The sequence below is a fragment of the Narcine bancroftii genome, chromosome 3 (genome assembly GCF_036971445.1).
Source record: "Narcine bancroftii isolate sNarBan1 chromosome 3, sNarBan1.hap1, whole genome shotgun sequence".
In the NCBI taxonomy this organism is placed as follows: Eukaryota; Metazoa; Chordata; class Chondrichthyes; order Torpediniformes; family Narcinidae; genus Narcine; species Narcine bancroftii.
The window spans coordinates 156,531,506-156,544,367 of NC_091471.1; the positions used below are offsets into that span (position 1 = coordinate 156,531,506).

General features: G+C 45.1%; 1 protein-coding gene across 4 annotated transcripts in view; it reads left to right on the forward strand.

The window, feature by feature from the left end:
• klhl8 (kelch-like family member 8) overlaps positions 1 to 12,862 on the forward strand; it is a 56,432-nt gene that overhangs the window by 293 nt on the left and 43,277 nt on the right. Inside the window, exons 2-3 of one of the 4 annotated variants that reach the window (XM_069925509.1) lie at positions 8,464 to 8,612; positions 12,209 to 12,296. The exons of 1 other annotated variant lie outside the window; for it this stretch is intronic. The gene's annotated coding sequence lies outside the window, so the exon portion shown is untranslated. Of the gene's footprint in view, positions 1 to 8,463; positions 8,626 to 12,208; positions 12,297 to 12,862 lie in introns of all 4 variants that reach the window. 2 more of the 4 variants (XM_069925508.1, XM_069925507.1) reach the window with 2 other exon arrangements.

The following is a 12,862-nucleotide window of genomic DNA, read 5'->3' on the forward strand; positions in this document are numbered from 1 at the left end:
GCGTTCCCGTTAAATCGCTCGTCTCCTCGGCTCGGGAACGCAGCACCGTCTTTGTTTGGAGACGGTTCTGACTTTGGTTCAGGTTATTCCTTCTCTTCCTTTTCAAAGGCAACCCCTTGGAAGGGCTGGGGTGTGACGTTTCCAGGTCTGTGGGTTTGGAGGTGGGTGAAGAGTCATGCAGCGGCGTTACCAGGGTTGGTGCCCCCACTGGTGCCTCCTCCTCCCGTTCCAGACCAGACAACGTTAGTACAATGTTTTGTACTAATGTTACTGGTAAAACCATAATCCCCGAGTGTAATGGCAGATAAAAAACTCGCAAAATTCAAATTACACCTTTAAATTACAGTATCACCCTAAATGTATTTACACTTCATGTGGTTAAAGGGAACATTCGGTCAGAAAACAATAGCATTCGAAATAAAAAGGTTTCAGAACCTCATCATTTTAACGTTATTATTAGTAACTGAGCGGAAGCCTTTCTTTGATTTTTTTTCTCCTTCTTTTCCTTTAATTACTACTTCATTCTCAAAACAAAGTTAGGTTCACAAACACTAATTATCACAATATGGTAGCTAAAACACCAGAAAAATTTGACCAAAGCTGCAACTGTAAAAAAAAACCCACCAGCAGCAATGAAAACAAGGCGCCCATGTGATTTGAAGCGTCATTGAAATTGGGGAAATAATGACCTCTCTGACTGGAGCAGATTCGAAGGTTCAAAAAGTAAATTAGCATAGTTTTAGCCTTGAAGGTATAGGGATGCATGTATGCTGGGCTTATGAAAAATGTTTTTGTTGTTATAACTAACTACAGGGATATTTTCATTAAAAAGTAATAAATTTCTGCTGAAACACTGCACAAAAATTTTATAGACAGTCATTTTAGTGTCCCCCCCTCTGATACTGTCACCCAATGCAGTCCGCACCCCCCAGTGATGCCAGTGGAGTCAACAGACTGTCACACCAGAAGTACTTGAGCAGGTGGATGGATGGGTGGCTTGGGGTGCAATACACATTTGTCTACCCTTCCGGAACACACGAGTTACCTGGTGCAATGAACTTGCACTCCCTTTTTCTTAGTATCCAGGCCACAGCTTGAAGTGGTGATACCATTATTGGCCCACTGCTAGTCCACAATGGTAACTGATCACCAGTTTTGGATTGGTCAACCAGATAGGGTCGTAAACCTATTCAGCACAAAAACAGACCCTTTGGTCAAAGTCCAATTTACCTGTGTTTGGCCCATATACCTCTACACCATTCTTATCCATGTACCTGTCCAAATGTCTTAAATATTGTAATTGTACTTGCCTCAATCTCTTCTTCTGGCCATTTGTACCATGTACCTACCATCCTCTGTGAAAATTTTGCCACTTTCTGCTCTCACCTTAAATCTATGCCCCTTAGTTTTAGATTCCCTTATCCTGGGATGGAAAAAACTGACAGCCTATCTTGTCTATGCTCCTCATAATTCTAATTACCTCCATAAGATCCCCTGGGGTCACTGCCATGGGGGGAGAGGTCGATGTTGTTGGGGGGTTGGGGGGTGGAGGGGTCGCTGCCGCGAGGGAGAGAGGAGAGGGGTCGCTGCCGCGGGGGAGAGAGGAGAGGGGTGGGCTGCCGCGGGGGAGAGAAGAGAGGGGTGGGCTGCCGTGGGGGGAGAGAGGAGAGGGGTGGGCTGCCGTGGGGGGAGAGAGGAGAGGGGTGGGCTGCCGCGGGGGAGAGAGGAGAGGGGTGGGCTGCCGCGGGGGAGAGAGGAGAGGGGTGGGCTGCCGCGGGGGAGAGAGGAGAGGGGTGGGCTGCCGCGGGGGAGAGAGGAGAGGGGTCGGGTGCCACAGGTTGGGGGGGGGAGCGTGATTGACGGTGGGAGGGATACTGACAACTGGTGGGGGGGAATGGGGAGCCTAGTTTGCGTGATACATCACTTACCCCGTCATTGCAGGGGCAGGATCCCCCTTAAATCACCGGGTTAGTGATGTAATGGGTTGATTCTCCTCTCAGCTTAAAAGATGCTGGAGGCACCTTTGCCCCACTAATCGCACCTGGGTCCCAGGTGGGCTACCCAGGTGCTGCAGTTTAAAAGTACCTACTATGGGAAATAACCATGGTTAAAAAGCACGGTGAGGCTCATTGGGGTAAGGAATTCAGCTGAAACAGTCCTAGTGTAAGAGCTGGAATTCTGGGTGCAACAATGGAGTTGAGTGCCCTTGATAGGGAGGCTGCATGCTAAGGCAGTGCAAATAATCCTTGGTTAAAACGTGGTCAAGAGCTAATGGAGCTTGGTATCAGAGGTTGTAGGGGAGGAGGAAGTGAGGGAATGGAGAACAATGTGACTATTCCTCAAACATTGTGTTTGTCCCTCCCCATTGCGTCTAAATGCAACCTCCCAGACCTGAAAAGCTGTGTATCTTTCCATTGATGCTATCTGACCTGCTAAAAATATTTCCAGCATTTTCTGGTTTTGGTTTATTTAAATTGTTACTCAAATGTTGAAAAGCTTGACTGTTATAACAGTTTTTTTTAAAAATAGACTATTTTGTTCAAAGTTATGTAAAAGTTTTGTAAACCTGGAATACAGGTTTATTCCATTCCTTTTTTTCCTGGAGGGTTTTATGGGAGCACTACCAGTTCCCAAGTTTGTCAATGAAACATGAAAGTCAGCAGATGCTCACAGCGTCCCAAGAAGATAGATATATGACTGACATTTTGGGCCTGACCCCTTCTTCAAGTTTTTCCCTGTCAGTTTTGGATGAATTAAGTGTGGCTGATTCTTCACTGGGTATTTATGGTAACTCACATGTGCAATTCTTTCCAATTCACTCCGGTAGATGAAAAAATAAATATGCCTAGTGTGACAGATTATAGATATGTTTTTAAATTGGGGCAGTTTTTTTTAGTGTAGGTCACATATAAACACTTCAAAGCAGATCTCATTTAAAATATTGGAGCTCTGCTCAAGGCAGACTGGCCAGCTCCAAGAGCCTTTGCCAAAGCTTTGGGGAGTGCCCACGAGACTTCACTAATGGATTGTTGTTTTGAAAAGCAACAGATGAAAGAACTTGAAGATTTGGGTTCGGAGCCACAGTCTGTCTAAATGCTGTTTGCAGTTCTAAGAGAGTCATGAGCTTTTTGCAAGCAGAGAGGGAGTCAAATGGGCTTTTCTGTGTGTGTGGGAGAGAGGGGGGAGAGAGAGGGGGGAGAGAGAGGGGGGGGAGGGGGGAGGGGGGAGGGGGAGGGGGCGGGGGGAGGGGGGAGGGGGAGGGGGGAGGGGGAGGGGGGAGGGGGAGGGGGGAGGGGGAGGGGGGAGGGGGAGGGGGGAGGGGGAGGGGGGAGGGGGGGGAGGGAGGGGGGGAGGGAGAGGGGGGAGGGAGAGGGGGGAGGGAGAGGGGGGAGGGAGAGGGGGGAGGGAGAGGGGGGAGGGAGAGGGGGGAGGGAGAGGGGGGAGGGAGAGGGGGGAGGGAGAGGGGGGAGGGAGAGGGGGGAGGGAGAGGGGGGAGGGAGAGGGGGGAGGGAGAGGGGGGAGGGAGAGGGGGGAGGGAGAGGGGGGAGGGAGAGGGGGGAGGGAGAGGGGGGAGGGAGAGGGGGGAGGGAGAGGGGGGAGGGAGAGGGGGGAGGGAGAGGGGGGAGGGAGAGGGGGGAGGGAGAGGGGGGAGGGAGAGGGGGGAGGGAGAGGGGGGAGGGAGAGGGGGGAGGGAGAGGGGGGAGGGAGAGGGGGGAGGGAGAGGGGGGAGGGAGAGGGGGGAGGGAGAGGGGGGAGGGAGAGGGGGGAGGGAGAGGGGGGAGGGAGAGGGGGGAGGGAGAGGGGGGAGGGAGAGGGGGGAGGGAGAGGGGGGAGGGAGAGGGGGGAGGGAGAGGGGGGAGGGAGAGGGGGGAGGGAGAGGGGGGAGGGAGAGGGGGGAGGGAGAGGGGGGAGGGAGAGGGGGGAGGGAGAGGGGGGAGGGAGAGGGGGGAGGGAGAGGGGGGAGGGAGAGGGGGGAGGGAGAGGGGGGAGGGAGAGGGGGGAGGGAGAGGGGGGAGGGAGAGGGGGGAGGGAGAGGGGGGAGGGAGAGGGGGGAGGGAGAGGGGGGAGGGAGAGGGGGGAGGGAGAGGGGGGAGGGAGAGGGGGGAGGGAGAGGGGGGAGGGAGAGGGGGGAGGGAGAGGGGGGAGGGAGAGGGGGGAGGGAGAGGGGGGAGGGAGAGGGGGGAGGGAGAGGGGGGAGGGAGAGGGGGGAGGGAGAGGGGGGAGGGAGAGGGGGGAGGGAGAGGGGGGAGGGAGAGGGGGGAGGGAGAGGGGGGAGGGAGAGGGGGGAGGGAGAGGGGGGAGGGAGAGGGGGGAGGGAGAGGGGGGAGGGAGAGGGGGGAGGGAGAGGGGGGAGGGAGAGGGGGGAGGGAGAGGGGGGAGGGAGAGGGGGGAGGGAGAGGGGGGAGGGAGAGGGGGGAGGGAGAGGGGGGAGGGAGAGGGGGGAGGGAGAGGGGGGAGGGAGAGGGGGGAGGGAGAGGGGGGAGGGAGAGGGGGGAGGGAGAGGGGGGAGGGAGAGGGGGGAGGGAGAGGGGGGAGGGAGAGGGGGGAGGGAGAGGGGGGAGGGAGAGGGGGGAGGGAGAGGGGGGAGGGAGAGGGGGGAGGGAGAGGGGGGAGGGAGAGGGGGGAGGGAGAGGGGGGAGGGAGAGGGGGGAGGGAGAGGGGGGAGGGAGAGGGGGGAGGGAGAGGGGGGAGGGAGAGGGGGGAGGGAGAGGGGGGAGGGAGAGGGGGGAGGGAGAGGGGGGAGGGAGAGGGGGGAGGGAGAGGGGGGAGGGAGAGGGGGGAGGGAGAGGGGGGAGGGAGAGGGGGGAGGGAGAGGGGGGAGGGAGAGGGGGGAGGGAGAGGGGGGAGGGAGAGGGGGGAGGGAGAGGGGGGAGGGAGAGGGGGGAGGGAGAGGGGGGAGGGAGAGGGGGGAGGGAGAGGGGGGAGGGAGAGGGGGGAGGGAGAGGGGGGAGGGAGAGGGGGGAGGGAGAGGGGGGAGGGAGAGGGGGGAGGGAGAGGGGGGAGGGAGAGGGGGGAGGGAGAGGGGGGAGGGAGAGGGGGGAGGGAGAGGGGGGAGGGAGAGGGGGGAGGGAGAGGGGGGAGGGAGAGGGGGGAGGGAGAGGGGGGAGGGAGAGGGGGGGGAATTCAGTAGCAGCAGCTGGGACTGGAACCTGACAAGCTGGCAAGCTTGTGGAAAAACCCCATTTTGAAGATGGGTTGTGAGTGCTTAGGCTGTACCTGCCTGGTCAAAGCCCTTGTGGTTCATACAAGAGGAGAGGACTGGCTGCCTAATGTTTCTCTTGAAATGAGAGAAACAAAAAGGAACTCTGGAGTGACCTGAAAACAAAAAGGTTATCATCTGGAAAACCCTGATGGGGCAGGTTTCTTCGGCAAGACACTGAAGTGGCTGTTTAAAAGGAATCAATTGTGGGTGTCCAGTGAACAACAAATCTCTCTGAAAACCGACAAGAACCTTCCTGAGCGGTAACCATTTACCTTTAAAGCACTTCATAAATGTTAAATTCTGTGCACAGTATAAGAATTGCCTGCAACCTGTAAAATTGGACGAACGAGAAGTGAGATTGGACTGTGAATCAAAGGACTTTTCTAAACTTACACACACACATTACCTACACATGCGCTTAGAATTAGAAGGGGGTTAAGTTAGGTTAGTTAAGTTAATAGTGATAAGTTAAAGTGTGATTCTGTTTTCATGTTTAAAGATAATTAAAAGCAACTTTTGTTTAAGTAACCCTTTGTCTTGGTGAATACCTTTTGCTGTTGGGTTTTGGGGTCATCTGGGCTTGTAACACTAGTCTGTTGTAAATATGCCTAGTCTGTTATAATAACTTTTAAGTTTAGCATTCCGTTCTGGTTAGTGTATTGTTGGCTATTTATTTCTATTAAATATGCATTTTATCTATTTCTCTCTCTCTTTGGCATGGTGAGGTGGCAGGGATGTGCAGCAGTTAATGCTGTTGCCTCACATCTCCAGCAAATTGGGTGCAGAGTTCATGCATTCTTCTTATGAATTCTCCTGGGTGAGCTGATAGATGGATCGGTTTTTGTTGCAACAACAACAAAAAATTAAAAATCATGCATGATCAAAAACAACTTGAAGGGTGACGGGAATCAGAAAATGGAACTGATGGGGATTTTCTGCTGAGTTCCAGCATAGACCCAGTGGACTCTTTATCTAGGCATTCAAATAAAACCTGTTCAGCTGTCTTTTAAAAGTGAGAATTTGCACTTTTTTACATTGATAAACCTAGTTCCATCTTTGTACCTTTTCTCATTTCTTCCCTTGGTTTGTTACGAGAAAAAAAAGCAATACATGTTCTTGTTTTTCTACGTGTGCAAAATTAAAATGAAGTAAACTTCAATAAATTTTTTTGGAGCAATGGGTATAAATGGATGGAGCACATTGCAGTAGATTTTTACATTAATTTATGTAGCAATGCTTTCAAGTTTAATTAATTCATGAAGTCATTGCAATCCTCCTCCACTGAGGTGACAGAGTGGACAGAAATTTGCATTTCTTGAGCAAACAAATGTTTCACCTGCTAAGAATCTAATTTGCTGCTGCTGTTCAAAATGCTAATTTCACTCCTGTTTTGAAGCTGCAGATTCCTATTCTTTTGATCTGTATTGAGATACTTATCTGAGAATATGCATCTACTCAGAAATTTGTGGGTAGGTGGGAGGGAAAACAAAAAAAATACTCGCTATGTAACATTATATTTACAGTATGAGGCTCCCTGTTCTGTTTCTTCCAGCCACCCCTGCAGATATAATGGCTTTTGCAGTAAAAATCAGTTTCTCTTGTATAATTTTAAGAGAAATTGAAGTGTCTCTTTTCATTACAAAAAATGTAGCAGGCAAAATAAAGTTGTGTAAGAACAATATTGTGATCAGTTGAGCAATTTAATTGGCATGAATCAGAAAAAATAGCAATAAATGCATAATTGTTCCACAGAGATCCTGTTTGTATACCCTGTGTTTTTTCAGCTGTCTTCATTCATAATTGAATGTTATGTCGTGCTTTGCTTTTGAGTGGGTGATAAATACAACTTGCGTAAAATTGGCAGAACGATAATCTTTATTTTTTACTAGAATGGAAGTAATGCTATTTTTGGAACACAGATTACTTCTGATTGTTGGGATTGAGGTAGTTTTAAATTGATTGAATGCCAGTTAGAGGAGGAGCCCCTTTGTAAAAGTAAACCCTTTAGAAGACGAGAAGTGGAAAATGGCAATGTCAGTCTTTACGGTGGAAGACCAGTTAAATGTCAAAAATTGATGTTAAGGAGAAGAAGGGAGGTAAGGACCTCAATACAACCGCTAGCAGTAAAGTAGTAGTGCTAGGCAAACTCGAGGGCATAAAAGTGGATAAGTCCCCCACTTATAATCAAGTTCAACTTTATAAATTTCATCCCTTACAAACATGAGATAAAAAAGAGATCCAAATGAAGAGAGAAATGTAAACTGCAAATACAAAAAAAATTAAGTAATAAATAATGTGCAAAGTGAGAGTGCTTAAATTAAACTTTGAGTGTTCTTTAGGAGTCTGATGGTGGAGGGGAAGCAGCTGTTTCTGAACCTGGTGGTACGAGACTTATGGCATCTCTACATCTTTCCTGATGGCAGCAGTGAGAGCAGAGCATATCCTGGGTGGTGTGGATCATTGATGATTGCTGCCTCTCCCTAATGACAGCATTCTCTGTGGATGGTGGGGACGGTTTTTCCTGAGATGAGCTGGGATGTGTTCACTACCTTTTGCAGGCTATCTACTCAGAGTATTGGTGCGTACTTTTTCCATGATATATTTGTAGAAACTTGCCAGGAATTCTGATGCCATACCTCTGCAAACTCCTGAGAAGGCAGAGGTGCTGATGTGCTTTCCTCATGGTGACATTAGTGTGCTGGGTCCATGAAGGGGCCTCTGTAATAATGACTCCCAAAATTTGAATTTTTTCCCCCTCTCTACCTCCGATTCCCAATGATCACTGTATCATTAAAAAAAACTGTAGTTTTCCCTTTCTAAAGTCTACATTCAGTCCCTTGGTTTTGGTGACATTAAGTGTGAGGTTATTGTTAGTACACGTTCAGCCAAGCTTTCAATTACCCTCCTGTATGCTGACTCATCGCCCCTTTTTATACAGCCCACTGCTGTAGTAATATCAGCACATTTGTAAATGGTGTCATCATACCGAGTCATGCAGTCGTAGACGTAAAGCAAGTAGAGCATCGGGCTATGTACGCAGCCCTGTAATGCCCCAGTGCTGATGGAGATTATGGAGGAGATGTTTTTGCCAATCCACACTAATTGAGGTCTGGAGGTGAGGAAATCCAGGATACAACTACACAATGGAGTATTGAGATGCAGATCTTTCAGCTTGCTGATCAGTTTTGAGGGTTGATTGTGTTGAATGTTTAACTGTAGTCAATAAAGCAAATCCTGATGTATGCATCCTTGCTTTCCAGGTATTCCAGTGTTTTGTGTAAAGGCAGTAAGGTGGCATCTGCAAGAGACCTGTTGCTGCGGTTGGTAAATTGGAATGGATCCATGTCATTGCTCAGACAGGAGCTGATATGCTTCAACACCAGCATCTCAAAACACCATCTCTGTGGATGTGAGTGTCACTGGTCAGTAGTCATTGCAAATGCAATAAAAACACAATGCTGAAGAAACTCAGCGTGTCAAACAGTGTACTTTAAATAGTATAGATAAAGATACATAACCAACGTTTCGGGCTTGACCCCTTCATTAAGGGATGGACAAAATGTGGGCAGGCACCCGAACTAAATGGTAGGGGGAGGAGCACAGTCCCACAAGCAGGAGGTAATAGGTAGATAAGGGAAAGAGGACACATCAGCAAACAAGGGAAGAGAGGGTGACTCTCTGAATGGAGAGGAAAGGGAGTGGAGAGTTGGAGCAAAGAGGGATGAGGAAAAGAGTGGAAGAATGGGGAGTAGGCTAGCAGAAACCAGAGAAGGTGATATTAATGCCATCCGGTTGGTGAGTGCTGAGACGCAAAATTAGGTGTTGCTTCTCCAAATTCTCGTCTTGGTTTGACAGTACATGGCAGCATGGACAGATATGTCAGCATAGGGAGTGAGGCACAGAATTGAAATGGTTGACTACTTGGCGATCCCGTCACTGATACAGACAGAGCGAGGGTGCTCAGCGAAGCAATCTCTCAGTCTGCGTCCAGTCTCTTCAGTGTAGAGAAGGCAAATGCAATGTTGGCATTCATTTCAAGAGGAGTAGAATACAAGAGCAGGGGTGTGATGTTGAAGCTTTATAAAGTGTTACGAGCCCAGAGGACTCACTTATTACTATTAACTTAACCCACACATGTCAAACTCAGGCCCGCGGGCCAAATTTGGCCCGTGATATAATTATATTTGGCCCGCAAGATCATATCTTTTCTTTCTTTTTCAATCTTTTTATTATTATTATAATTTATAAACACATACAGTTCAAAGAGATATAAAAAATACATAGTAAGTAATGAATTAATGCAGAGATATTAAACAATAATATTACAGAATAAAAATATATCATAAAAAAAATTTTAGATCAGTTTAGGGTGCGAACTATCTCTAAAAAAAAAGATATAATTAATAACAATATATGAAAAAAGAGAAAAAAAAACCCCAAAAAAGAAGAAAAAACAAATCTGAATTAAAAAAACTTAAAAAAAAACCTACAGATATAGCTAAACCACGCCGATCACTCCGATCTCATCTTACAGCCCAATTATCATACATACTCATAGAAAGAAAACAGAGCCAGATCAACTCACCACAAATGAAAATATTGAATAAATGGTCTCCAGGTTAACTCAAACTTAGAAGGGGATTCATAGACAGAGTTTCTAATTTTCTCTAAATTTAAACATAGTATAGTTTGGGTAAACCATTGGAAAACAGTGGGAGGATTAACCTCTTTCCAATTCAATAGTATAGATCTTCTAGCCATTAGTGTAAGAAAAGCAATCATACGATCCGCAGGAAGAGATAAATAAGTCAAATCTATCATAGGTAATCCAAAAATTGCAGTAATGGGATGTGGTTGTAAATCAATATTCAAAACAGTAGATAAAATGGAAAAAATTTCCTTCCAATAATTCTGTAAAGAGGGACAGGACCAAAACATATGTGTAAGGGAAGCTATTTCCAATTGACATTTATCACATATAGGATCGATATGAGAATAAAAGCGATGGAGTTTATCTTTAGACATATGAGCTCTGTGAACAACTTTAAAATGTATTAGTGAATGTTTTGCACATAAAGAAGAAGAGTTTACCAGTCGCAGAATTTTATTCCAATTTTCATTGGAAATATGAAGGTTGAGTTCTCTTTCCCAATCATTTTTAAACTTTTCAAAAGTCCCAGAATTTATTTTTGTAATTATATTATATAATTTAGATATCACACCTTTTGGAGGGAATTTTGAATATAGTATATCCTCTAAAACAGTCGTAGTCTCCCGATTGGGAAAAGAGGGTAAAGTCGAAACTAAGAAACTCCTAATCTGCAAATATCGAAAGAAATGAGATCGAGGTAAATCATATTTCATGGATAATTGTTCAAATGACATGAAAGAGTTATCCAAGAATAAATCCGAAAAGCATGTTATACCTTTAACTTTCCAGAGTAAATAAGCTTGATCAATTAGAGAGGGATGAAAAAGGAAATTTAGTACAATAGGAGTTTCCAAGATAAAATGACTTAGGCCAAAAAATCTCCGGAATTGAAACCATATACGTAGTGTATGTTTAGCCATTGGATTATCAATTTGTTTATATAATTTAGTAAGAGTAAAAGGGAGAGCAGCTCTCAAAATAGAGCTAATTGAAAAATTTTGTATCGGTTTAATTTCTAAATTTACCCAATGGGGATTTAGAGATAATTCTGAATAATTCAACCAATACCTTAAGTAACTAATATTAATTGCCCAGTAATAAATTCTAAAGTTGGGTAATGCCAACCCTCCCTCTAGTTTAGATTTCTGTAAATATTTTTTCCCCAATCTAGGATTCTTGTTTTGCCAGATATACGAGGACAATTTAGAATCGACCTTATCAAAAAAAGATTTAGGAACAAAAATAGGTATAGCTTGGAATATATATAAAAATTTAGGTAAGATCATCATCTTAATAGCATTAATTCGGCCTATCATGGATAGGGATAATGGTGACCAATTGGTAAGTAAACTGCCGATCAGGTCCAATAGAGGGAAGAAATTAGTCCTAAACAAATCTTTATGTTTTTTAGTAATCTTAATCCCTAAATATATAAAATGGTCTCTAGCTATTTTAAAAGGCAAACTATCATAAATAGGAACCCATCCATTAAAAGGGAATAATTCACTTTTATTTAAGTTCAGTTTATATCCCGAAAAATTACTAAATTGGGCTAATAAAGATAAAACTGCAGGAATAGAATTTTCAGGATTGGAAATAAATCATCTGCATATAGTGATACTTTATGAATATCCCTGCAACGAATAATACCAGTGATATTGGGTGCTTCTCTGATAGCAATTGCCAAAGGTTCTAAAGCTAAGTTAAATAATAAAGGGCTAAGGGGGCACCCTTGCCTGGTGCCCCGAAATAATCGAAAATATGGCCATCTTTGGGTATTAGTAAAAACCGAGGCAACTGGGGAATTATAAAGAAGTTTAATCCAAGATATAAATATCGGACTAAAATTAAATTTTTCAAGAACTGTAAATAAATAAGGCCATTCTACTCTATCGAAGGCCTTCTCAGCATCTAGTGAAATAACACATTCTGAAGACTTATGTGAAGGAGTGTAAATAATATTCATCAATCTTCTAATATTAAAGGAGGAATAACGATTTTTAATGAATCCAGTCTGGTCTTCAGAGATAATATATGGTAATATCTTCTCTAGCCTTGTCGCTAGAATTTTAGAGAAGATCTTAGAATCAACATTCAACAAAGAAATAGGTCTATAAGAAGAACATTCGGTCGGGTCTTTATTTTTTTTCAAGATTAGAGAAATCGTAGCTCTGTAAAATGATTGTGGTAGTGCAAGATCATATCAAATATGTATTAGAGCTGGCCCGCTGGCCGCCACGCCAGTATAGCGCATGCACAGCTAATACTACAAATCCCAGAATGCTTTGCAAATGCATTGGCGCCGGCCCGTCAGCCCGCTAATCGCCCCCACCTCCTCTCTTTACTTTCATTAGCATCTGTGACCTGTCGCCCAACTCATGTAATAAACCCCTTACGAAAAATGGCCAAACGAAAGACAGAAAACAGGACCTTTCAAGACAGGTGGGAGACAGACTATATGTTCATCATTTTAAAAGACAAAACTGTTTGTCATTGAAGCAAGTTGTTATTTTTTTGACTTGTTGGCTTGTGAAAAAAAATACATTTAAAAGGAGCTTAAAGGCTATAGAGAAATACTATTTATTGAATATTTTATTTCTCATTTGTTAATGCTTCTTCTGGAAAGAGTTTAACCAAAACTATTATTAAACATTTATTTTAATAAGAAAAAGTTTAACATTACATATGTTGAAAGAAGAGAAAACATGTAGATGTTGTTGAAAATTTTCAATAAATATTTAGTTTGGCCCACGACTTAGTCCAAGTTTTTAATTTTGGCCCTCTGTGAATTTGAGTTTGACACCGCTGACTTAACCTAACTTGACCCCCTTCTAATTCTAAGTGCACGTGTATGTAATGTGTATATGTTCAGGAAAGTTCTTTGTTTACTAGTCCAGTCATTCACTTCTTACTTCTCCAAGTTCACTGGTATCAGGCAATTCTTATACTGTGCACAGAATTTAACATTTATGAATTTTCACCAGTGCTCTGGTTTTTAAAAATAAATG